Source organism: Misgurnus anguillicaudatus, chromosome 11 (genome assembly GCF_027580225.2).
Source record: "Misgurnus anguillicaudatus chromosome 11, ASM2758022v2, whole genome shotgun sequence".
Lineage (NCBI taxonomy): Eukaryota > Metazoa > Chordata > Actinopteri > Cypriniformes > Cobitidae > Misgurnus > Misgurnus anguillicaudatus.
In genome coordinates this window covers 24,739,460-24,765,024 of record NC_073347.2, presented here as the reverse complement: position 1 = coordinate 24,765,024, position 25,565 = coordinate 24,739,460, and positions in this window count along the sequence as shown.

The following is a 25,565-nucleotide window of genomic DNA, read 5'->3' as shown; positions in this document are numbered from 1 at the left end:
AAAAGCTTATCTCCACGTCAGCACCCAATGTGTGTAATCAACGGCCGTGTGACGTCGACCAGCATAGTGCAAGCTTAGGATTCGGTAGGAAAAAAATCTAAGATTCGTCCGAACCCGTCAAAAAGCCCAGTATTTGGCCGAATCCGAATCCTGGATTCGGTGCATCCCTACTGAAAACAAGATAAAAATACTAAGTAAGAAAGTCATTTTTTGCAGTGTAATTACGAGCTTTACGAGGATGTGAACGGTTTTTACACATTAAAATCTTGTAATTACGGTAATTGCGATATGACATGAACGCACCTACTGTATAGCTTCAGAAGTCTTGGAATATAGTGAATAAGGGGCGATTCACATTTCGCGTCTTTTGCACGCTCAAGTTCATTATTTCAAATGTAGGCGCTCTTATAATGAAAGCGACGCGTACGCAACACGCTCATTTTTTCCAGATGCGTCCGCACCGCATCGAGTTAAAAACGTCTCAACTTTTCAGAATGCCGCAAGCGCACCAGGTGATGAGACAAGAACCAACCGACGGTTGCATTTTCCATGCAGTTTTAGACGCAAAATGTGAACCGCCCCTAATGTGTCATATGAAAAATGTTAGTCCTGCTTTTTTGGTGTTCATTTACAAGTTGCATACACTGTCAGAAGAATTGTCCCTGGATGTCACTGGGGTGGTACTCTTGAAAAGGTCCTAATATGTACCATTTAAGGTAGATTATTAGTGTTTTTTTCACTTTTAAAAGAGGTGATTCTAAATCTGGTTGTCATAAACAAATGAGTACCGTCCACTCCAGTAACATGATGAGAGACGGATGATGTGAACTTCACTGCTTCGTTCTCATTGGTAGTCGCCTCTGAAAGTCACTCATCATTTGCATAAAGTTAAACATTTCTCAACTTTGTTGAACGACTAGAAACGCCCAATCCAGCCGCCAACGGTCATTGTTGCTCATGTCGCCGGAAGTCGACAAGCTTCCACTGAAATCAATGAGATCAGGTCGCTTTGCTACTGCTAGTCACTGCTAGTCTGAATGTAGCTTTAGGCACAGATATGTATACATTTGTTACCAATGAAGTACTAATATGTACATTTAAAGTACTGATATGCACTCTTTGGTACCAATATGAAAACCTACTGTTGAGGTATTAATATGAACTCTTTAGATGCAAAAATGCACTTGTACAGCTACTGTAGGGACCGTTTTTGACCATTTCTTCTGAATGTGTAGGTTTAAACAGCAAGTGGGTGAGTAAATAATACCAGACTTTTAAGTTTTGAGAGAGAGAAGGAGAGGGAGAGATGATGAAAATAAACCACATTCCATTATTTTCCAAACCCATCAGCCCATTTGAATTGCTTCACACAATCACAGACATATTAGAGATATTTCTGAGCAAAAAGTCTTGTAATGGTTTTCCCTGTGGTTGTGATTAAAGTTAAAGAGGCCAGGCAGAGGTCGGCCATTTTGAGACGGTAATGTGGGCTTGAAAGTTGACCTTTAACACCAATGGCGTAGTTTATGTTCAGTTCAGCCGCTCTCTGATTGAGACCCAGTTCAGACAGAGTGCACCGGTTTTTTGATGTCGTAGCTTGTTTGATGATCGATAACAAAGAGAGAGAGGAAAAGAGGGGAATGCTAAATATTGAAAGAGAAAGCACGAACGTAATTTTACCTCATGGTGTCATGTTCATTTATCAATAGCATGTGATGTGTTTAGTGACACTAGGGGAATAAAACATGATTGCAGACATGTTCTGCCTGATCAAGGCATTTTTTTTCCAGTTTAAATGTATCATTCTTTTGTGATCCAAGTTACTTTTTCTGTTGACTTGTTAGTTTATCACAATCAGGTTCTGGAGAGCTGCATGTAATAGTTTCAGTTATTTGTATTGTACTGTATGTAGCTCTGGACCAAAAAACTGTTACAAGAAGTTAAAAGTTCATTTTTATTCATAAGCAAAATAACTACATTTTCTAGTTTTAGACACCAAATGTTTGAAAGCTATTTTCAATTTTTTTGCATTTGAACTATTTCTCATTTTTATTATCCATTTGTGCAGTAGATTCTGATTTCCATTACTTACAGCACACCAAATGTTAGGATTCTGCCAAGGAATAAACAAAGAGTAAAGAAATTAAAGAACTGAAATGTGTCACACACACACATGCAGCTGTGTTGCGCCTTGGTGCCGTGTTGTTTGATCCCTTCCGCCTCCCTGATGCGGAGACTGGGAGGTCACCAGCTGCAGACCACACCAAGGTGCGTTCGCACTGACGGCATTGCCTTTGAGTTACTGCCTCAAACAAGTGTCACTATAGCAAAAACTAAACAGCAAGCGCGATCCAACCCTCCAAGGGTCAAAACTCTAATAAGAGACGCTATTTCCTCCTATTAATGCACAGACAAAAACGGGACCTAACAGATTACATCTGTATCAAACACACATGGTCTCCTTTCCTCCATATTTGTTCCGTCTTTTCTTCCTTTGCCAGTTGGAAAAAGTCTTGAGCGTAAAGAAAGCCTTCAGTTATTTGAGTTGCTTGTGAGGGGTTTCCAATTCCTAAAGCTGGAGCTGTAACACACAACGCATCTGATCCTCAACCCATCTGTCCCATGAGAGACTCATCAGCTGAAGTGACTCGCACAAGATGTAATTCCTGTCATTTTAAATTACCGATCACCATTTCTAAACGAATTAATCGTTTTATTTGGGCATCTTGAGCTCTGAGATATTTTTGGCCATCTGAATTAAACCAACCAGCATCATATCAGAACTTTTTGTTCTGCCTTCAGATTTAATTGTAAGCTGCTTTTGTACTTTGATTTTGGCATCTGTGGTACGGCAGATGCCATTGAGCTATTTAGGGTTTTAACCAAAGAAGTCATGCTAATAGCAAACACTTGTTAGATCCCGAGTTTCATACACCACCCCCTGAATAGCTTTGGTCATTGTGTTAAACTTAATACAGGCCGTGTAAATCAAACTGAATTATCAGCAAAGTCTTTCCGTTGAGCTAAGCACCACAATCGCAGGCTTTTCGTCTAAGCATTCTGTAGACTCAATATAATAAATCATATTTGAATTCGCCAGGCTACAGTTCTTCACTGCTAATGCTACTTTTTAAACAGCTGTATAGCTGTGCGTTTTTTATAACTGTTATCTACAAGTGTATATGCTTCGTGGATATCAGTCTTATCAGTCAACATGTTGGGTCCGTGTCAACTTGTCATGCATCGCACAACTTCAGTCAAATATATGGCATGTGTACATGCAGATACATTTTGAATTATGTGTAATTGAAAATAAAGTAGCTCATAAATAAATTTTATGAGCTAACCATAAAGCCAGAGGCTGAGCGGGTATTACATGACATGTTTTTGCACTGACAATGCAGTCTGCATGAATCTGTCAATGAAGTTATGTGTGCGTTTGTTTCTCACCTGAATCTTTACAGCTGCATGGATGTTTTATTCATTTACACAGTATTAGTAGACTGCAGATGCTGCCAGGCATGCGGTCTCGACTTTTCTCGATCAGTAGTTGACTTCTAAATGAGTATATGCGCAAGGCCTACACTGTAAAAAATGTCTGTAGAAATTACAGTATTAATGGGTATTACTGGCAACTAGCTGCCAGTAACTTACTGTAGATTTTACATTCATGTTATTTACTGGCAACATTTTGTTCAAAGTTAAATGAACATGAAACATTTTTTGACTTTATCTTCTACAGTAAGTTACTGGCAACCAGCTGCAAAATTACAGCAAATTTTTTAGAGTGTATGCTCTAAAAAATGCTGGGTTATTTTCAACCCAGCGTTGGGTCAAAAAGGGATAAGCCCAGCAGCTTGGTTGAAATTAACCCAGAAAATGTTTATATTTGACCCAACAATGAGTTAAAACAACCCGGCATTTGGGGTTGAATCAACCCAGCATGGGTTATATTACATCCCTTTATTTGAATATATATGCTAAATCTACCTTGAAAATGACTTTGCTTACCATTTAAATGGACACTCCACTTTATTTAAAAATATGCTCATTTTCCAGCTCCCCTAGAGTTAAACATTTTATTTTTATTGTTTTGGAATCCATTCAGCTGATCTCTGGGTCCTGCGGTACCACTTTTAGCATAGTTTAGCATGATCCATTGAATCTGATTAGACCATTAGCAATGCGCAAAAATAACCAAAGAGTTTCAATATTTTTCCTATGTAAAACTTGAATCTTTTGTAGTTACATCGTGTACTAAGACAGACGGAAAATTAAAAGTTGCAATTTTCTAGGCAGATATGGCTAGGAACTATACTCTCATTCTGGCGTAATAATCAAGGACCTTGCTGCTGGCGTAATAATCAAGGACCTTGCTGCTGTAACAGGGGAAAATAGTCCCCTTGTTACTTTTAATAGCAGGGGACTATTTTCAGGTGCAGCATAATATCATTGCGCCTGCTGCAGCCATGTTGAGGCAGCAAGGTCCTTGATTATTATGCCAGAATGAGAGTTTAGTCCTTACCGTATCTGCCATTTCCGTCGATCTTAGTAGACGATGTAACTACAGAAAAGTCAAGTTTTAAATAGGAAAAATATTGAAACTCTTTGGTCATATTTTTGTGCAATGCTAATGGTCTAATCACATTCAATGGATTATGCTAAGCTATGCTAAAATGGCACCACCAGACCCGGAGATCAGCTGAATGGATTCCAAAACGATAAAAATCAAATGTTTAACTCTAGGGGAGCTGGAAAATGAGCATATTTTCAAAAAAAGTGGAATGTTTTTTTGCAGAAAATCACCTTTACAGTAAATCATCTTTATTTTTTTAAGGTAGATCCCAAGGGACTTTTTCCTCAGTCTTACTATCCACATTAAATGTAAAACAGGCTTGTAAGCAAAATCAACCTTTTATATGTCCTTTTCCAAGATATTTATTTTTTAAACAGAGATTTAAATCACAAGGATTTCAAGTTCACTTTGATAAAAAGTGTCTGTAGATGTATTTTATGACACTGTGCGGAATAAAAAGGTATTGTGCGTCGTGGCATCGGACATTTTGTTTTTGGTTAGTTTTGGCTTGGTAGAAGAGCAGAGAAGCGAAGCTAAAGCAAAACGATCCCTCTGTGGCACTCTTGGTGAACCCATCACAAACGTTTTTGAACGGGATCTGACAGGCCGTGGCTCGGCCGTCCGATTCTTCTTTTCCATCTTCCCATCACGACAGCCAAGCAGGGAGGCCCTTCATTTGTTTCCCTCACACAGTGACTCATTCTAACCTTGATACTCCGGGCCAATTCCCCACACTCTGGGCTTTCCCAAGACGAGACAAACCTGCGGTGTGATCGGTGCCAGAATGCAAAAGATCATTCTGGTTATGTAAAAGATTTTTGTATCTACTCAAAGTGCCCAAAACAACTGACTCACCTCTAGCGCTCATCTCAAAGCTCCTTAAAATGACAGACCTCTAGCCCGACAGATCCGTCACGTTGCAACAAAAATCTCGTCTAAACATAAATAAAGCGCTCTGACCCTGAACTCTGAACTCCGAAGAGTTGAAGGCGACTCCTCTCTCTCTCGCGCTCTCCACTAAAAATATACAGAGCGTTTGAAGTGCCTGGCGGGAAACTCGATAAGAGGTTGGCTTGAGGAGTGTGTGGGAGTGTGTGAAAGCACATTGAGGCTAAATGCATCCACTTCAGACCGAGCGACTACTACTAGTCATTAGCTCAGAGACGTCTGAAGTGTGAGGGAGAATCTGGACTGCTGGTCATCCATCCAGAGGTGTACGACAGACAGAGGCCATCTGGTTCATAACTGGGGCTACCCATCCCTATAATAATGTCCTTTGTGTTTAGATGAATGAATGCGAGCCAGAGTGCTCGGTATACATTAACTGTTGACATGAACTATCTGTTCTCAGTAAAAACAGGGGTTTGCATAAGTTTAGTAGATCTTTATGAAGATGTGTGTATTGTTTTGCAACTGGTCCTTGTAGTTCTGGGCCTTGAATTTGATTGGTCTAGCAGGATTTAACTTAAATTGTTAGTTACTTATTATCAAATTTTTAAAAAGCAATATTACATTCACGTATGTGAAGGTGTGCTGAATATCTAAACATATCTTAATGGCAAATCCTAGCATAACTGTTAAATAATTATAATCCAGGTTTAAAGGAAAACACCAGCGTTTTTCAATATTTTACAATGTTCTTACCTCAGCTTAGACTAATTTATAAATACCTATCTTTTATCAAAGCGTACACTTAATCATTCTACAGCGCGTTGTGAATGTGTTAGCATTTAGCCTAGCCCCATTCATTCCTTAGGATCCAAACAGGTATGAATTTAGAAGCTACCAAACACTTCCATGTTTTTCCTATTTAAAGACTGTTACATGAGTAATTAGACAAGTAAGCATGGTGGCACAAAAAAAACGAGGCGATTTTTTAAGCGGATAAAATATTTGAATTATATTGTATGGCGGAAGAGCACATCATTTGCAGCACTTCAACTTCGCCGCACAGTAACATCATCACTCCTGACTACTTCCCTTATCGCTCAAACTTCTGTCAATATTACTGCAAACTAAGTGCTCTTCCACCATACAATATAGTTCTCATTTTTATCTGCTTAACAAATCGACACATTTTATTTTGTGACACCATTCTTACTCAGCTGTTTTTCAGAGCTCCAGCTTTCTTCAGCCGAGCACTTTGGTAGCTGTAATACTGGAGCTTTGAGCTGGTTGGTTGTTGTGATACTTGTCCCGCCCCTCCTCCACTGTGATTTGACGGCCGTGTGAGAACTGACATTGACGAGCGGAGCTTTTCACCCAAAGTTGAATCTCTTTCAACTCTCGACACTTATGGCGCTTTTCCATTGCATAGTACCCCACGGTTTGGTTTAGTTTGGGTCGGGTCAGCTTACTTTTGGGAGCTTTTCCATTGGGTGCAGTACGTAGTACCCGATACTTTTTTTCGTACCACCTCGGTTGGGGTTCCAAGCGACCCGAGCTGACACCAAACGTGACGCGAAAACACTGTAGATCACTGATTGGTCTAAGAGAATCATCACGTCATCGCTATAATGTAAAAGATTAGCTTTACCTCAATGCTAGCTTGCGCTGTCTCGAGCAAACATGTTGTCATCTGCTCTACTATAAGTTCCCAGACTCCCATTTAGCAATGAAAAACATCTACAGGTTGAGAATCAGCGACACCATAACAGTTTTTTCCAGACTTGCAGTTTGTGGCGGAACATTTGCGACGAGCACGTCAGCATTATATGCTTAAATGCAACCTAAATGAGGCTCTGCGGAGCGCCGTCAGCTGACGCCGCAGGTGTTTGTACAGTCATGTGAGACAGAGGTATAGTGATAAACGCAATGTGCAATATTGTTTGTGGTGGTCAATTTTAATTTTGTGGCGGACTGAGAAATAAATAACTGTATGGGAAAATACACAAACGCTCTCACTTGTATGATGTCACAGCAGGCAGCGCAAATATAACGACACGCCTATAATCCCTCCCACTGCGAAGTGATACTAAATTAGATGGAAAAGCTAACCACGCCAAAGTGAGGTGAGCTGACCCGACCCAAACTAAACTAAACCGTGGGGTACTATGCAATGGAAAAGCGCCATTAGTGCAGAATGCGAAAAAACTGCCAAGCGCCAGTTTTCACAGCGGTAAAAAAACGCTAGCTGCTGGCTTATTTGAAAAACGCAGAGCTTCCATTGGAAACAAAGCTTTGGTGTGCACGCCCCCTAAGAAATGAATAGGGCTAGGCTAAATGCTAACACATTCACGACACCCTGTACAAAGATTAAGTGCACGCATTAAAAAAAGATAGGTATGTATTAATTTGTGTAAGCTGAGGTAAGAACATAGTAAAATATTGAAAAAATGTTATGGATGATATAGGATGCACTCTTAAACCAAATGTGCTTCAAAAGGTTCTTCACAGCTATGCCATATAAGAGCCATTTTGGGTTTCCTGAAGAACCATTAGTCTTCATAAAAGAACCACTTCTTTTTACTCTTCAATAATCTAAAGCAGTGGTTCTCAAACTTTTTTGGCGTTCATTTATGTAACCATACAGGCAAAAATGGTTCTTCTATGACAGCACCTTTATTTTTTAGTGTGCGGAACAAATGGATGGCATTAGTTTGTGTACAGTGGCATTGTCCATTCATTCAGCTGCAGCTTTGCAACAGTGAACTGAAATTTGGTTTAAATGAAAAAGAATGTCGAAAAGATGACAAGATCTCACACAGATGTGAGCGCACAGTTAGAGGACTGTAAACGCTTTAAATCATAGACTTAGTCACTTTGGGCCAGAAGAGACATAAATCATATGGTACACAAGGAGCGAGTTTAGCAAGCACACCAAAGACAAGGTTTACCAAGCACCAAGTGGAAAGAACATTAGAAAGAGTGATGTTGTTTATGTACACTGCGAGCTGGTGTGTGTTAATGAATTGAGATTCTGTCGCCGCTGATTTTCTCATCTGACCAGAGGGCCGATTGTTGCTGTTTTCATTTCCATAAAACATTGTGTGAGGGAGAACGTATGCGTGTAAACGAATCTGTTAAGATGGATATTCGCCTTGGCTTCACCGCCGGACTTCTTTAGCATTATGCTTCTGTCCTCCTCAAAGCACAAATGTTCCTCATTTTCTTGGCAACGAGCAAGGAAACAATGTGCTTCACTGCTTAAGAGGGTCGGGGGGTAGGGAAAAAAGAAAATACATAACTCTGCTGCGACCGTTGTGGTGTTGTTCTAGGTAATTGCAATTTCTCGGTTTTAGAAAAATACAATCACTGTAATTGCTAAATTAAAAAATAGCCATATTTTAATTGCTTGCAGGCGGATTTCAGATGGAGTGATATTTCAGGTGCATCTGTCCGAGTACACAAAGCAACTGTACATGTGTTGAGGTGTCGCAATCTCGCCACCTAGCTTGACTTGAGTTTAACCCGAAATCAGCCATCCCTTGCTGGGTGCATAAGCAGCGCTTTGCATGGCTGATCGCATCTTTTGCTTTGTTTTTGTGTGCTGTTAACTCTTATCTGATTCATAGTTGGAGACCTGGATGTGTAAAAAGGCATTTTTTAGATTGCGTGAGTAGCACCTTGACATGAGACAGTAAGTCTGGACAAAACAATTAAATTGATAAAATTGTTGAGTTGTTAATGGTTTGTTTGCTAATGCTGATTTTGAGTAGTGATGTATGAACTTTATATTTCACCCAAAAAATGTTTTTTTACTCACTTTCTAAAGCCATTATGCAGTTTTTTTCAATGGAAGATAAAAAGCACAAAACATTTGGTGTACATTTGGTGGTATACAGTGTTGGGGGTAACGCATTACAAGTAGCGTGCATTACGTAATAATATTACTTTATAACGTAACGATTAAAGTAATGCATTACTTTATAAATGTACACATTAATATTTGAGTTACTTTTTAAAAAGTTACTTTTCAGTTTAATTAATTTGACAAAAAAACATGTACTGAATAAAACTGAGCATAGTCACATAGAATTGCGCACTCTATGCATGTGCGCCTGAGTGGGAACAGTTTGCGTCAGAAACGGAGATTGACATTTTTGCGATGTAAATATGCAATTTCTCAATGCAGACCTCAGTCATAAAAACAACTGCAAGGTCTGAAAGAAGTCAAGCCTCAGCCTAGTATAAAAGTAATACAAAAGTAACTTAAAAGTAATGTAAGTATTACTTTCCATGAAAAGTAACAAAGTAACGCAATTAGTTACTTTTTTGGGGAGTAACTTAATATTGTAATGCATTACTTTTAAAAGTAAATTTCCCCAACACTGATGGTATTATTTATACATTTGATGTGCCTTTGAGGTACTAATATGAATGTTTCTGACAGTGCAACAGTATCGCGATCCAAAAGCATGAAAAAGTTTCATGAAAGTGTCATAAATGTACTTTATACATCTGGAGAAGACTTAAAATAGCACACGAACAGAGCAAAATGCTATTCACTCAATCTCATGACCTCAGTACAACAGCATGTGGGTTTGGAACAACATGAGGGTGAATAAATAATGACAGATCTTTCATTTGTATATGAACTTTTTTATCCTTTAACCAATATTGAACAATTCCAGCTTCAAGATGTACTTCATTTATGACGAAAGAATCTGAGAAGGAGAGGAAAAGTGAGATATTGGAGTATAACGTAGCTTGGCTACTGTTCAGGAGAAGTCCACTGCAGCAGCTTGGACATGTAATAACATGCGTCAACGATATTAAAAACAATGGTGTGGCTACTGCTGCTGATGACTTCTCTCATCCTTACCGTGTTTACATCAGCCAGACTGTTCCCGCTCATTTCGGGCTTACGATTCATGAGAGGAAGCGCCTCATTTTTCACCGCGTCCTCTGAGTTCATGTAAACGCTGTGGATGTTTGGAGAGTGATGGTGGATGAGGTCTTCACCAGATCCTTCAAATCCAGTGAATTAGGAATACTTGCAGCTGACACAGTGGAATGTCACACTTTATATTTTGTGCTTTAGACTTGTGAAAGCAGTTAGGAGTTTTTGTGTAATTCTCTCGTTGTGTGAGGAGATACGGACCAAACGGATTCCTAGGCCTGTAAAGTATAAGCTTGATTTAGCATGATACTATGATGCATATTATGAACTGGGTAAAGTTAATTTTTATGATAGCTCTGAATGAAAATAAAATACTTTTTTATGGGTAAAGTAATATATAATATACACTCACCTAAATAATTATTAGGAACACCATACTAATACTGTGTTTGACCCCCTTTCGCCTTCAGAACTGCCTTAATTCTACGTTGCATTGATTCAACAAGGTGCTGAAAGCATTCTTTAGAAATGTTGGCCCATATTGATAGGATAGCATCTTGCAGTTGATGGAGATTTGTGGGATACACATCCAGGGCATGAAGCTCCCGTTCCACCACATCCCAAAGATGCTCTATTGGGTTAAGATCTGCTGACTGTGGGGGGCCATTTTAGTACAGTGAACTCATTGTCATGTTCAAGAAACCAATTTGAAACGATTCGAGCTTTGTGACATGGTGCATTATCCTACTGGAAGTGGCCATCAGAGGATGGGTACATGGTGGTCATAAAGGGATGGACATGGTCAGAAACAAGGCTCAGGTAGGACGTGGCATTTAAACGATGGCCAATTGGTACTAAGGGTGCCAAGAAAACATCCCCCACACCATTACACCACCACCAGTAGCCTGCACAGTGGTAACAAGACATGATGGATCCATGTTCTCATTCTGTTTATGCCTAATTCTGACTCTACCATCTGAATGTCTCAACAGAAATCGAGACTCATCAGACCAGGCAACATTTTCCAGTCCTCAACTCTCCAATTTTGGTGAGCTTGTGCAAATTGTAGCCTCTTTCTCCTATGTGTAGTGGAAAAGAGTAGTACCCGGTGGGCCCATCCGCCTCAAGGTTTTGCGTGTTGTGGCTTCACAAATGCTTTGCTGCATACCTCGGTTGTAACGAGTGGTTATTTCAGTCAAAGTTTCTCTTCTATCAGCTTGAATCAGTCGGCCCATTCTCCTCTGACCTCTAGCATCAACAACGCATTTTCGCCCACAGCACTGCCGCATACTGAATGTTTTTCCCTTTTCACACCATTCTTTGTAAATCCCAGAAATGGTTGTGCGTGAAAATCCCAGTAACTGAGCAGATTGTGAAATACTCAGACCGGCCCGTCTGGCACCAACAACCATACCACGCTCAAAATTGCTTAAATCACCTTTCTTTCCCATTCAGACATTCAGTTTGGAGTTCAGGAGATTGTCTTGACCAGGACCACACCCCTAAATGCATTAAAGCAACTGCCATGTGATTGGTTGTTTAGATAATTGCATTCATGAGAAATTGAACAGGTGTTCCTAATAATCCTTTAGGTGAGTGTATAAAGTAAATATTACATAAAACCATTTCAACTACACAGAGCTATTAAATACTTAATTAAATATAAGGCTATTTCTTTTACTTAATCTACTAACTTTGTTTTTACAGCTTGTCGCTTTTTGAGATTGCATTTTACAGTTTACAGCCTCATGCAAAGCATTCTGGGAACCAAAATATGAAAAAACAGAAAAAGGTTGATGAGGATTTCTGGTTCCCAGAATGCTTTACAGAATAAAACTATAAAATAACAGCCTCATGCAAAGACAAAGACTTGTTAATGATTAATGTTCATTTAACTTTAAACAAACTGTTGCCAGTAAATCACATAAATTTATATCTACAGTAAGTTACTGGCAAACAGCTGCATAAATAAAGCAATTTTTTAAAGTGTATTTATAATCAACATTTCTTTCATCTCATCCACCATTTTAGTTTTTTCACAGCTTGTCGCAGTGCCTTCTGAGATTGCGTTATACATGTGAATCAAAACAAGACATAGGAAGCAGCATAATTAAATGCACCTTTTAGACCAGGCATCATGAAGGGAATTCACCCCTGACGCCTTAAAATTTGGAACAAATTTGTATCTTATATTTCTGTCAGCACTGATGTACTTATTAAGTAATATGTTAAACTGTTGTCCAGATAAATATTGGTTTATAGAACCCAGAAAAAAAACAGAAGAAACTTAAAGCAGAGGAAGCCTTTGGCTTTTCTTGCAGATCTAAAGAGGATTTATATCTCTGCTAAACTGCAGACAGAGAGCATAGAGCCAAGTCAGACTGTTGTGAGTAGTCTTAAGACCTAACTGACATGCCCCATCAAAGTCTCCAAAAACTGAACATAATACCGGGGGCTAAGACTGTCAGAACAAAATCTGCCTTCCCCTGTAAACCAGAGAGTGACACTGACGGACTCCGATCCAGACCAGCTCACATCTGAAACGCATTTAGCACATCTGAGATCCTATAAAACTGTAAGAGTTCGGCTAGTAAGCCATCACTCCTTGTGCGATGCTCAGTGGAACTGTATCTCTCCTGCAATGCAAACCTGAGAGACATAAGCCATGTCACCCACAAATAACCCGTCATTACAGCTTCTGTTTAACTCGAGCCTTGCTAGCGCAATTTATTGCTATAAAAGATGGCAAGCAGGAAAATAAATGACCCATCTACAAATAAAGAAAATGCATGGCCGATTTAGTAAATTTGACTCTATTTATGCTGTCATTGACTAAAACTCATTAAAAACTCATTTGGTCTGTCATTGAAAAAACACCGCTGTTTAATTTTTGCCATAGCTGTTTTCATGGGTTTGATTGAAACAGAGCAGTCATGCCATGAGTCTGCAGAGATTTCTTAATTACATACTGTAGCTTTTAAACTAGCGCACTGTACGCAAACGAGACCGGTCGAATGGTGAAAACCGAATTGATGTGACAGTCGAGTTTAGAGAAAGTGATCCGTCTTCAGGTCAAGCCAAGTTGCCCTGTGGTTTGGGAGGCCTGTATTAGTTTCTAAAGTGTATGTTAGCATCTGATGAGCGTCTGTCTCACGGTTCAGTGCCCATGTCAAACTCATTCTTCTGATCCAGGGTGCATGTGTCTTGGCCGTTCTCCCCCAGATTCTGGTCTGTCCTTTTCACTTTCCGTGTGCGAACACGATCCTTAATTAGAAGCAGCAGGCGTTAAACTGATGCTCAGACTCGAGCAAAAACATAGCTAATCTTAGCTGGAACATTAGATGTTAAGTATTCGAGGCTTGGAACGCGATGGCGGTTTTTATCTTTCATTGGTCACTCCTCACACATCATTTCGGTGTAAACTGTTCTGAAGAATGAGGTAAATAATTCATGAGGTTCATAATTCAAGGTCGTTAAATCGGAACAATTCCCTTCAAAGCAAAACCCCAAATAAATAAATAGCTCAACGTAATGATTGCTCGCCTTGTGGAGGCATTGCTTCTGTAAATACAAGGATTTTGGAAAGCCCCTCATGCTCAGCAGAGAGGCTGACAGCTTGCCACCATAACCTAATATACACGGAGATGTGTTTTTGCAGCCGGATCTTACGAGAAATCATATGTATTTTAAGAGTTTGCTAATCTGTATTAATTGAGTGAATCGTTCAAAACATATGATTATCATAATAAAAATAAAAAAAAACGAATGAAACCCTACCCCTAACTTCGTTCCTAACCCCAAAGTCACCGGGCAAAAGCAAATTGTACAAAAAACGAATTAATAGATAGATAGAGTAGATAGATGCAGTAGATCAGTGGTTCTCAAACTGGGGGCCTACTAACCAACAACACTACTTTGTATCATTCAATATGTTTTGTTTAATTAAAAGTTGAGTTTTAGAACAGTGTTTTGTCATAAATTTTCTTTGGGGGGGCCGCGAAGGAATGCGCCGTACACATGGGGGGCCGCACGCTAAAAAAGTTTGAGAACCACTGCAGTAGATAAATACAGTAGATATGATAAATGGATATAAGGATAGATAGACAGATAGATTGATGGACGGATTGATGGCAGAGATGTTCACAAGTCTCTGAGCTCGAGTCCGAGTCAAGTCTGAAGTCTTTGACCTCGAGTCCAAGTCAAGTCTGAAGTCTTTGAGCTTGAGTCCAAGTCAAGTCTGAAGTCTCTGTGCTCGAGTCCAAGTCAAGTCTCAAGTCTCGTTGTAACAAATAAAACTAAAATAACAAATAAAGAAATTATAAACATTTATAAAAAAACAAAGTTGCACATTAAGTAAGGTCTAAAATTAGCATTAGGTACAGAAATTAAATTAAATGGATAATAACACTGTCTTTATTGTACAAATTAAATATTATTATTATTATTATTTTTGAGCAATAGAAGTGATTTTCTGTTTGTCTTGGGTTGTTTGAGACAGACTTAAGTAGGTTAATTGAGGTTACTGTCTCTTTATTAAGAACAAATAAGGCCAGACTGGTTTCTGACTGGTTTCTTAAGACATAAACAAAAAAAAAATATTAGAAAAAGAATACTGTGAGATCATTTTGCGTGTATGTGCCTTGTAAAGAAAAGAAAGATTTTATGTTGGCTTAACTTTTGAAACACTTCTCTCTGTATGTAAACTACCGAGGGCACTTAAACGCGTGCTCAAACACAGGCAGAGGGCGAATTCAGGAAGAAGATGCAGCAGTCGCTTCACATAAAAACGTTACGTTGTTTTTCATTGCTCTATTCAGCAAATGTATGTTAATGGACTACAGTATGACACAAAGTAGCGCAACTCTGGACCGGAGCTGGACCGGATACACTTAACCGCATGTGCGTACAGAAATCTGCTCACTTGAGCGCCTTTTTGCGGTTAAATTGTTTAACCATTTAAACAATTGCAAGCCTTAGAAACACGTTAATGACAAACTTACCCTATTTAAATTGCATATTAATCTGCAAATCGCATGCGAGCCGAACCGCGGAACCGTCACAGCACTACCCAAAGCTTCAGATGAATGCCACAGCAGCGGCTGCCTGCAGGTACAGTCGACATGTATGTCGCGGCCGCGCGCGCGGAGCAGATACGTCACGTGTTACGTCGTGGGCAGGTTGTAGGTAACGGAGGGAGCTATGACAGCGAGCTCATCAGACGTTTCCTAAAAATAAACATTGTTCACGAGTCGCGCGGCTCGAGTCCGAGTCGAGTCTGAAGTCTTTGAGGGTCGAGTGTCAAGTCGAGTCTGAAGTCACTGTGTGTGCGACTTAAGTCGCACTCGAGTCCGAGTCTCAAACTCGAGTCCCCATCTCTGATTGATGGATGGACAAATAGATGGACGGACAGACAGACCGACAGACAGAAAGACAGACGGATAGATAGATAGACAGATGGACAGACAGACAGACAGACAGACAAATAGATAGATAGATAGATAGATAGATAGATAGATAGATAGATAGATAGATAGATAGATAGATAGATAGATAGATAGATAGATAGATAGATAGATAGATAGATATACAGACAGACAGACAGACAGACAGACAGACAGACAGGCGGACAGACGGACAGATAGATGGACAGATGGATAGATAGACAGATAGATAGACAGACAGATAGATAGATAGATAGATAGATAGATAGATAGATAGATAGATAGATAGATAGATAGATAGATAGATAGATAGATAGATAGATAGATAGATAGATAGATAGATAGATAGACAGACAGACAGACAGACAGACAGACAGACAGACAGACAGACGGATAGATATACAGACAGACAGACAGACGTATGGATGGATGAATGGATGGATGGATGGATGGATGGACAGATGGATAGACAGATAGACTGATAGATAGACAGATAGATAGACAGATAGATGGAAAGACGATAGATAGACAGACGGATAGATAGACAGACAGATAGACGGATAGATGGACGGATAGATAGATAGACAGACGGATAGATAGATGGACAGACAGACAGACAGACAGACGGATATATAGATAGATGGACGGATATATGGATGATAGATAGATGAACAAAGATAGATAGTAAAGAGAGAATATGTTTATTTAGGAGGGCACTTTGATTTGTTTGGTTAGGGGCTGTGAAAGACCTTGACAGTCTCAAACCATCATTTCTGCCATAACTCAAAGTGAAGTGAGCTGGTGCTGGTGTTTATGTAAGGCCTTTATTCCACCTGTTCACCATTTCACAACTGAGAACAATTAAAACTACAGAGAATACGAGCTCGGCGAACGCATGCAGACTTTGGCAGTGAGGCAGAAAAGAGAAATGGGCGAACGAATACTAGAGCGATCTCCTTAACAAGAAGTTCTATTTACTCTGAAAACAAAAAGCCAACAAATATTTTGGTGGAGGGTGAACTTGCAAGGCCTTGCTCGAAACGCTGAACAAATTACGATCAACTGGAAACAGCTGGTTGCCACGACATCTCTGCAGAACCAGCCACATCCAGATATTTCCGTTCATTTCCCCCGCACACAACACACTGCAGGCAATTAAAACGCCTGATCTGAGTGAGGAAAATGCGAATACACTGCGAAAACAACACATCCATCATCTTTAATAGAGCTCATTACACAGACTGAGACCACAACCTGCACAAAAACAAAAGAAGGTGTTTGTATATTTCACATTCATAAACAGTAGGACAATCGTAACGCAGATTCCGTTTAAACCGGGATCTCCTGTGGAAGTGTCAAGCAGTAGCGCTCACTAAATAAAGTAATGTGTGTTTGCTCTCAGATGGACTGGCCCATGCGTGGCGCTCAGCATTTTTAATAATCGCTGTGATCTGTACGTGAGGTTTGAAACATGAAAACAAATATTCTTACTGAGATCTAACTATAAACATATTGACTTTCCAAGGCTTCTTTAAGAAACTTCTTAACTCAGCATTTATCCGCTGTAAATGTGAAGAGAATAGCATCCAGGTTTTGTTCTCGGGCCCGGCATCTGCATGTAAAACGGCTCTGTTGTGAATTTTCGAAAATGTGATGACGGCTCCTGATTCAGTTTTGTTGATTAAAGCGAATAGCTCAGTTTTTGACTCCGACTGCAGTGCGTCTGGGGGCCACATGCCGGGAGCATGTATCTTTTTTTGACTCATCACTGTCTTTTGTGTTTTTCCTCTGCGTTTCACAACGTTTCCCTCTCTTTTTTCGTACAGCTACCCATCGGCAAGTACTCGCTGTACTTCAAAGATCGTCTGTGTATGTTTTCTTAATCCTTGCTCTCCATGGAACCGTTGTTTTCTCTGCCGCTCCGACCGGGGTTGTCCGGGGGTTTGGTATGGGCTCTGGCAGCTGTGGGCCTCTTAGAGTGCCACTCTGCCTCAGGCACCATGTGGCCCTCTGCCACGCCAGCTTCATGTGGGCCCGCTCCGACGAAGGGAAGCTGAATAAACACAAACTCTGTGTTTTAAGAGTTGGCTTTGCTGTTTCAGGTCAGAAAATGGCCACCACGTAGCAGAAGCAGGTGAGTAAATGAACTTGGACAAAATCACTTCCTGCTCCCAAAGGGAAGTAACATGGGGCACAGAGGTCAACGGGGTCAGCTCCGTGTTTGTGGATATTATCTTCTAGGAGACTTCTTTCAGCCATTCGTGCACGTGAACTTGAACTGAAATGTACCTAAACCAAAGTGCTTTAATTTGTACGCCATCCCTGATTTATAGTCTAGAGTTTACGCCCGGTGAGAATGGCTAATAGCCTAACTTCAGCATTGAAACTCTGGGGAAGCATTTTTCACGAATGATGTTTGAGTCTGACAGCCAGTTAGCTAAGATCATCAAGTAACATGGATCATAATTAATGAGCTAGCACAGGTGTGTTTTAACGGGTGCTTTGCCATGTTCCCAGAACATGCTTGCTGAACCGTTCCCTGCTTATTTCAGCCTTTCATTTGTTAGGTATGTTGATTCTGAGTTTTCTACAGGGCATTCAGCGTTAAAGGAATAGTTTACCGAAAACCCACAATTTCTGTCATCATTTACAGTACTCATTTGTCCATTTTTGTCATTTTATAGCTTGATAGCCACAGTCCCTGTTCACATTCATTACATGGAAAAGTGACCTGTACATTCGTTGTTTTTTGTACACCCTAAATATTACTGGGTTTTCTTTCAACCCAGCACGATGGGTTGTGATTTAACCTGCGCTGTTTCAATCCAAAATGTTAAGCTGTTCTAACCGGTTGTTGGGTCAAATTTTGGGGGGTTATTTTTAACCCAACAGCTGCGCTTGTACCTTTTTGACTCAACACTGGGTTGAAAATAACACAGGATTGTGGGTTAATGGTAAATATAATTAAACAAAGTTTTTATGTATGAACTGCCCCTTTAATAGTGAAGTACTGTAATTTCTGTGCCACTCTCAGCTCATGTAGATGCCATTTGAATTTTCCGATTTGGATAAACATGTAATTTCTGTGCCACTAAAAGCATTGCTTTTTTAGATTTAGGTCTGAAGTGAATAGTTTGTAATATTAATAAATTATTTAAAACCTTAAAGGGATGGTTCACCCCAAAATAAAAATTCTGTCATAATTTCCTCACTCTCATGTTGTTACAAACCTGTATAAATTTCTTTGTTCGGATGACTACAAGGGAAGATATTTTAAGGAATGTTTATATATGTTTATATATATTATTATATATATATTATGTGTATATAGCTCCATTAACTTCCATAGTATTCTTTTCTCCTACTATCGAAGTCAATGGGGCTAATGATCGGATTGGTTTCAAACATTCCTCAAAATATCTTCCCTTGTGGTCATCAGAACAAAGACATTTATACGGGTTTGTAACAACATGAGAGTGAGGAAATGATGACAGAATTTTAATTTTTGGGGTAACTATCCCTTTAAGTGTGTAACAAATATGAAAATTCTGTTAACATTTAGGGGGTGTTTACATAACATAATTTTGTAACTAAAAACTGAAAACTTTTTATGCGTTTTGTTCGTTTATTTAAAGTGCACCTAATTCATTGCTAAAACAACATTATTTTGTGTTCGTGTGGCTCACATACCGAACATTTTTGTAGTTCCAGATTCCCTCTCTTCCTGAAATGCACTGATTTTGTACAATACTCATCGATTTGAAAAGCGCTGTGTCCCTGATTGGCCAGCTAATCTGTATGTTGTGATTGGCCTGAATACGCTCCTTACCATGTTTGAAAGATTCGGTCACAATGCAATGCTAACAGGAGTTAACTTGCGCTGTGAGTCCGAAGTGGGAGGAGTTATGATAATGTTGGTCTTGTCTACATTACCAATCCCAGGAAGTAAACTGTTGCCTACAATCCGTCTGTTTGTTGTACTCCAAGAAAAGAGATTTACGTTGGAGGCGACAACTGGCGTCATCCGTTATCTTTGGGGTTTGTACCTTTTGCATATTGTTAACATGTACTAATACACACTTACACACCAAAGGAAATCTAAAATCGTGAATCGGATAATTGGTGATCTTTAAATGACAACATGATGACAATACGATGAGGCCTGAAAACACCAATCTTTGAAAATGAGTTTCAAAGTGCACGTTTTTGAAAATTAAACCATTATCGTCTTCATGTAAAGTATGAAAACGCAAATTTGTTAAATGCTGTAACATCATGCAGATGCGTATTATGTGTGACATCACCAACAACAGGCCTAGAGTACATAATACAGAGTTTATTTATTTTTTTTGCAGATCCATGTGAACAGGGATTGCTACTCTCATTTTTGGCACATCATTGTCATGTAAATGTGCCCTTACTCACCACGATTTTCGTTCTTCCATAGAGTAACAAAAAGCGCAGGCCTTATACCATTAAGAATTCATTCGGCTGATTTCAGTCTTGTTACACTCGCCCAGAACCCCCACGATGCCATCCTTGAATGGATAAAAAAGTAAGCAAATAAAAGAAGCGCATCTCCCATCTGCTGGTCCGAGTCGGCTGCGTCCTCTGAAGTCTCAGTAGGTGGAATCCTTGTGATCAGCAAGTAAACCGCATAAACAGTGTAGTGGTCTGGGGTTGTGTGGCAGCTGAATCCTGTCTCCTGGGAATCTGTGGAAACACACACACATACACACGCCACATGTGTCTGTCCTCTTAAGCAGCTGTGTTTTCAAAAGCTGTGGCCCCTGATGGGCATATGAAGTGTCCCCAGTTCAACAGGGGCTTCGGCAGACAGTTTCACACATTGTTCAGAAAGTCAAGTAGAAGATCAGAAGCAGTCGGTTACCATATCTTGTGTCAGAGGAAGACTCTGGTTGTGTTAGCATGTTATATGATTTCTCTTCAGATACTCTGTACTGGAGACACGGGTGCCACCACCAATTACCTAATCAATTACAACACGCTTATAAATGTGCTGTCTGTGCCTGGTATCACCAAAACCAAAGCATGCTGTATGAAATTCATTCCCACTCTTTCTCTCCATCTTTCTTTTCCCTCACAATAGTGTTTCAGGCTTCTGGTTGTGGGGGTAATGCTTCTTTAATGAGTATCTCTTTTTAATGTATTCCCCTGCATCAGTGGCTCAGTGGAGGCTTGCGGCCGGACCCGTGTGAATGAGCATGTTAATGTAGCATGTAATGGATCCCGAGGGAGCCTGGCATCAACCAGAGGAATGTTGAGATAGGAAACGCTCCCAGCGATGTGGACAAAAGCAAAGGGAATGTGTCCTGCAGGTGGCACATGACAGCAAAATGCCATGGTCCACACCGACTACACTTGTCCTGAATACACCATGTGTCTTGGCACTGTTGGTTTGGCATCCTTAACATGACAAGATCAAAGCGGCAGCTCTTTTCATGTGTAGCTGAGTGGGATTTCGGCACATACTTCACCTTCAAACCTTTGGAATTCCCAGATATCTATAGAGGAAATTGGGCTGCCAGCAGTTATTTATGCATAGAAAAAGCTGGATGAGTAGAGTCCCATGCACCCTGTTAGTCAAGCTTAACTATGTAGTGGTGCATTTACAATGGTATAGCATCTAACAGATCTATAAATCTGCGCCTTGTCATGTCATGTCATTATCATCAATCAAATGTCAGCGCAAAATGTATAGTCCTTCACCACAGCTTCGCCTTTTTTTGGATTTGTGGAAAGCTTTACAAGGTAACTGTTAATGATGTTGATGTAAGAGAAGTGTGGGCTGCAGTGTCCGTTCCAGTCACCAGCTGAGGGCATCCTTTCCCATGCTTACAGCAACCATCTGAGAGAATTCCTTTGGGAACAGTCTTATCTCATGGTGTAATAAAACGAATTTGTTAAAACATATCAGGAGTTGTTTTTAGAAAGAAATACAGATAGTGATCGTGTTTATTTATGTTGCATTCCATAAATGTTTTTTGAAACATCTTCAAAAGCTTATTGCTGTGTTTTTGTTTACTGAAGACTTATGAGCACCAGAGGAGTGCTTGTTAAAAAGAAAAAATACAGACAAAATATATTTTACTCAATCGAAAAACGATTTCACAGATCTTAAAGGGATAGTTCACCCCAAAATGAATATTGTTTCATTAACTCATCCTCAGGTTATTCCAAACCTGTATGTATTTCTTTATTCTGCTGAACACAAAGGAAGATTTTTTTGTAACCATTTACTTCCATAGTATTATTCTGTTCTATTGTGGAGGTCAATGGTGCCCCTGATCTGTTTTGTTACAAACCAAATATCTTCTATTTTGTTCAGCAGAACAGAGTAAGTTTTACAGGTTTGGAACAACATGAGGGTGAGAAACCACAAACCACATCAGGGTTTACACTAAAAAAATAAAAAAGTTAGTAAAACAGCAATTATGAATAGCAAAGGTAAACCATTAATAATGATGATGTGTGATTTGGATCTTTGCAGGAGGCTGTGCATTTTTACACTTAGGATAATGCACACTGTTGCCAATTGTCTTTCGTTGCATATAAGCATTATTTATACACATATAGTACCATTCAAAAGGTACTTTCTCATATTTTTTCACATTTTAAAATAAAAGTAAACTCATCTAAACTATGGAATAACAGAGTTGTATTTATGAAGTATCCAAAATAAATCGTGTATTTAAAATGTTAGGTCACCCTTTGCCTGAGATACTTTTTAAATGATACTACAAGTATTTTCATCTATTATGGCCTGTTATTGAGTGCATGCTTTTTCTTTATTATTTGACCCAAAGCATCCATTTTGATAAAAAAAATTTAGTATTCAAATAAAGGAAATTTATATATATATATATATATACACTATTATATTTTTGTCTCCAAATGTAATTTTCAAACATATAAACAAATTAAAATATTACAATATTTAAATATAAATAGTTTTAAATACTTTTAAGATCAGGAAAAACATGAAAGGCAAGTGTTCCTTAACTTTTAAATAGTACACTAAAAAAATCTCCGGTTGCACATGCACTGTACTGTAAGCCCGTATAAGTTGAGTTTACTTAAAAAATGAATGACTCGTTGTCTTAAAAAAATTAAGTAATACAATTTATGTTTACTTAAACATATAAGTTGTTCTAACAACAATTTTAAGTTGAATAGACTTAATGTTTTAATTTCTTCCAATATTCCTGCACTCTTAACCCGGATTAGTTGACATTACTAGAAATTTGTGAGGAAACCCGTTGCATATAGCTTTAGTTTTTATCACTTTATATTACTTTTGATGTTATAAATGGTATTATAACACAAAATGAATGACCGACTTTAAGTCAGTCATTGAATAAACGTGATTCTCCACAGAAACACACACAAAACTGTGTTTTTGACATACATTGTCATTACTGTGGAGACAAATACAATAACATGTTCTGAACAGGGTTCATGTACAGAAACACCTGAATGGTGACTTCAAAAAATTATAATTTACAACAAAACAACATCAATAATATAACAACTTGAACCTATATGACATTTTATTAACAAATATTTGAGTAGTGAAAGTTCCTATCAGTTTTTATTCTGCGAAAAAGCAGAAAATAATCAAAATATTCAGGCACAAGGATTATGGGTATTCCTCACAACATAAGCTAATAATTTTAAGTTTAAATTTTCGTTTTAGTTTAATGGAATTTGTAAGGTTAAATGTTAAATCAACTAAACTCTTTAAGCTTTGGCTTCAAAACAGAAAATATTAAGTGATGTTTACTTAATTGTTTAAGTAAATACAATATCTGGGTTAACACTATGTGATTGAATTAAGTTTCCTTAAAATTATTTTTCTTAAAAAAATTGTTGGATCTACGTAATTGAATTATGTACACCAGTTTAACATGATTGAATCAAGTTTTCTTAAAATGAAATACATTTTAATTTATGTTGATTTCATTTTAAGAAAACCTAATTTAATCATGTTCAACCGATATTCAGAAGTTTTTTTTTCAGTGGTATACCATACATGCATATATACTGATGGGAAGATTCCCTGATTGGCTCGGTGCATCTGCATAAAAAGTTAAGGATGTGATGCATCGGTATAAAAACTAAAAATTTAGAATTTGCATCGCAGTGCATCATTTCTAACATAATTTGCATCTGTAAAACACCGATTTATTTATGTATAATTATTAGTGGATGCGCTATACTTTTATTATTTCGAATGTGACCAATATTTTATGATTGCTTTCTCCTCTCTAAACTGTTGCTACGCCCTGACTTATCATCCGCTGGCATATCACAACACTATGGAATCAAGGCGTGTCATGCCTCGCATAGAGCATAACATGGAGCTGCTGTATCCTCCACCAAGTAATTAAAAATCCATGGGCATCAGAAGCAAAAATAAAAAAAATGTGGGTGGGTCCATAGCGTTTACTGGTGGTCGATGCCATTTTCTTGTATTCTTTTAATTAAACAATTGCTTTTATAGCCTAAAAGCTTTGTTTACCTTGTTGTGCCACGGAGTCCATGTAGCAAAAGTAGTGAAATGGAGTTTAAATTATATGGACTCTATATATAGTCAAGTGGAATGGATTTGAGGAATCAGCAGCGGGAAAGTCAAGGCTGTAGCTAAAATGAGGAACAGAGTTTAATTTATTAGGGCATTCCTAGTGGAATGGATTTGACTGACGGTGCACTGACAAGTGAACAGACAAATGCTCTAAATTAGCGAAAAAGTGAGTGGGTCCAATATCATTACACTGTAAAAAAATATTTGCTGCCTTAATATTTTTGTTTAACCAACTCAGATTTACAAATCATTTTAACTTTCTAGTATTTATCTTGACAAGGGATGAGTTGCTACAACTTATAAAATGGAGTTGACATGTTTCAATTATATTTTATAAGTTTTAACAACACATCTCTAGTCAAGATAAATAATAGTATGTTGAAATGATTTGTAAATCTGAGTTGATTAATGTTTTTTACAGTGTAGTCTGGTGCTGTCACGTGAGCGGGACACCTAAGTTTACTTCAATATTTTTCATGTAAATGGTAATCCATCACGACAAATTATATATTGTTGGAAAGGTCTAAGAATGTAGTTTTCATATTTCAAAACCTTTTAGCAGTAATAATAATGCAGTAACTGTAATTTATCCGAAATTCATGCACCAATCCAATGTGAAATCGAAATTGGACTGTAGTGCATCGTAATGGGGTGAATCGCATCCTATCGCATCGGTAACTGCTTCATGTGTATCTTTAATGTATTGCATATGCATCGATATGCGTATGGCATTGGACTCAGTTATGTAATATACAGATTTTAGGAAATATAAAAAATCGATCTAATTGGATAAGAAAATATATCGGTGCAGTTTATTTGAGACATAACACTACTAACTATAAGGAACTTTGCAACTTTTCATGTAAATTCTTATTAACTTGTGGGTAGGGTTAGGGAAGAGGTTACATAGAATAAGTTGACATGTAGTTGAAAAGTGACTCAATTTCTGGTAGTTGACTAGATGCTTAATAGTAAAATGTCTAAAATGGACTATCAAAATAAATTGTTATCTACAGTAAAATTGAAGCATCAATTGATGTTGAAAATTAAAGTTTTTACTATTTACACAAATATTTGTAAGTAGTGTTAGTATTGTTTCCCGATTTATGATCCTGTCCCACTAGATATTTGACTTGCTATGACAGCTGTTTAATCTCACTG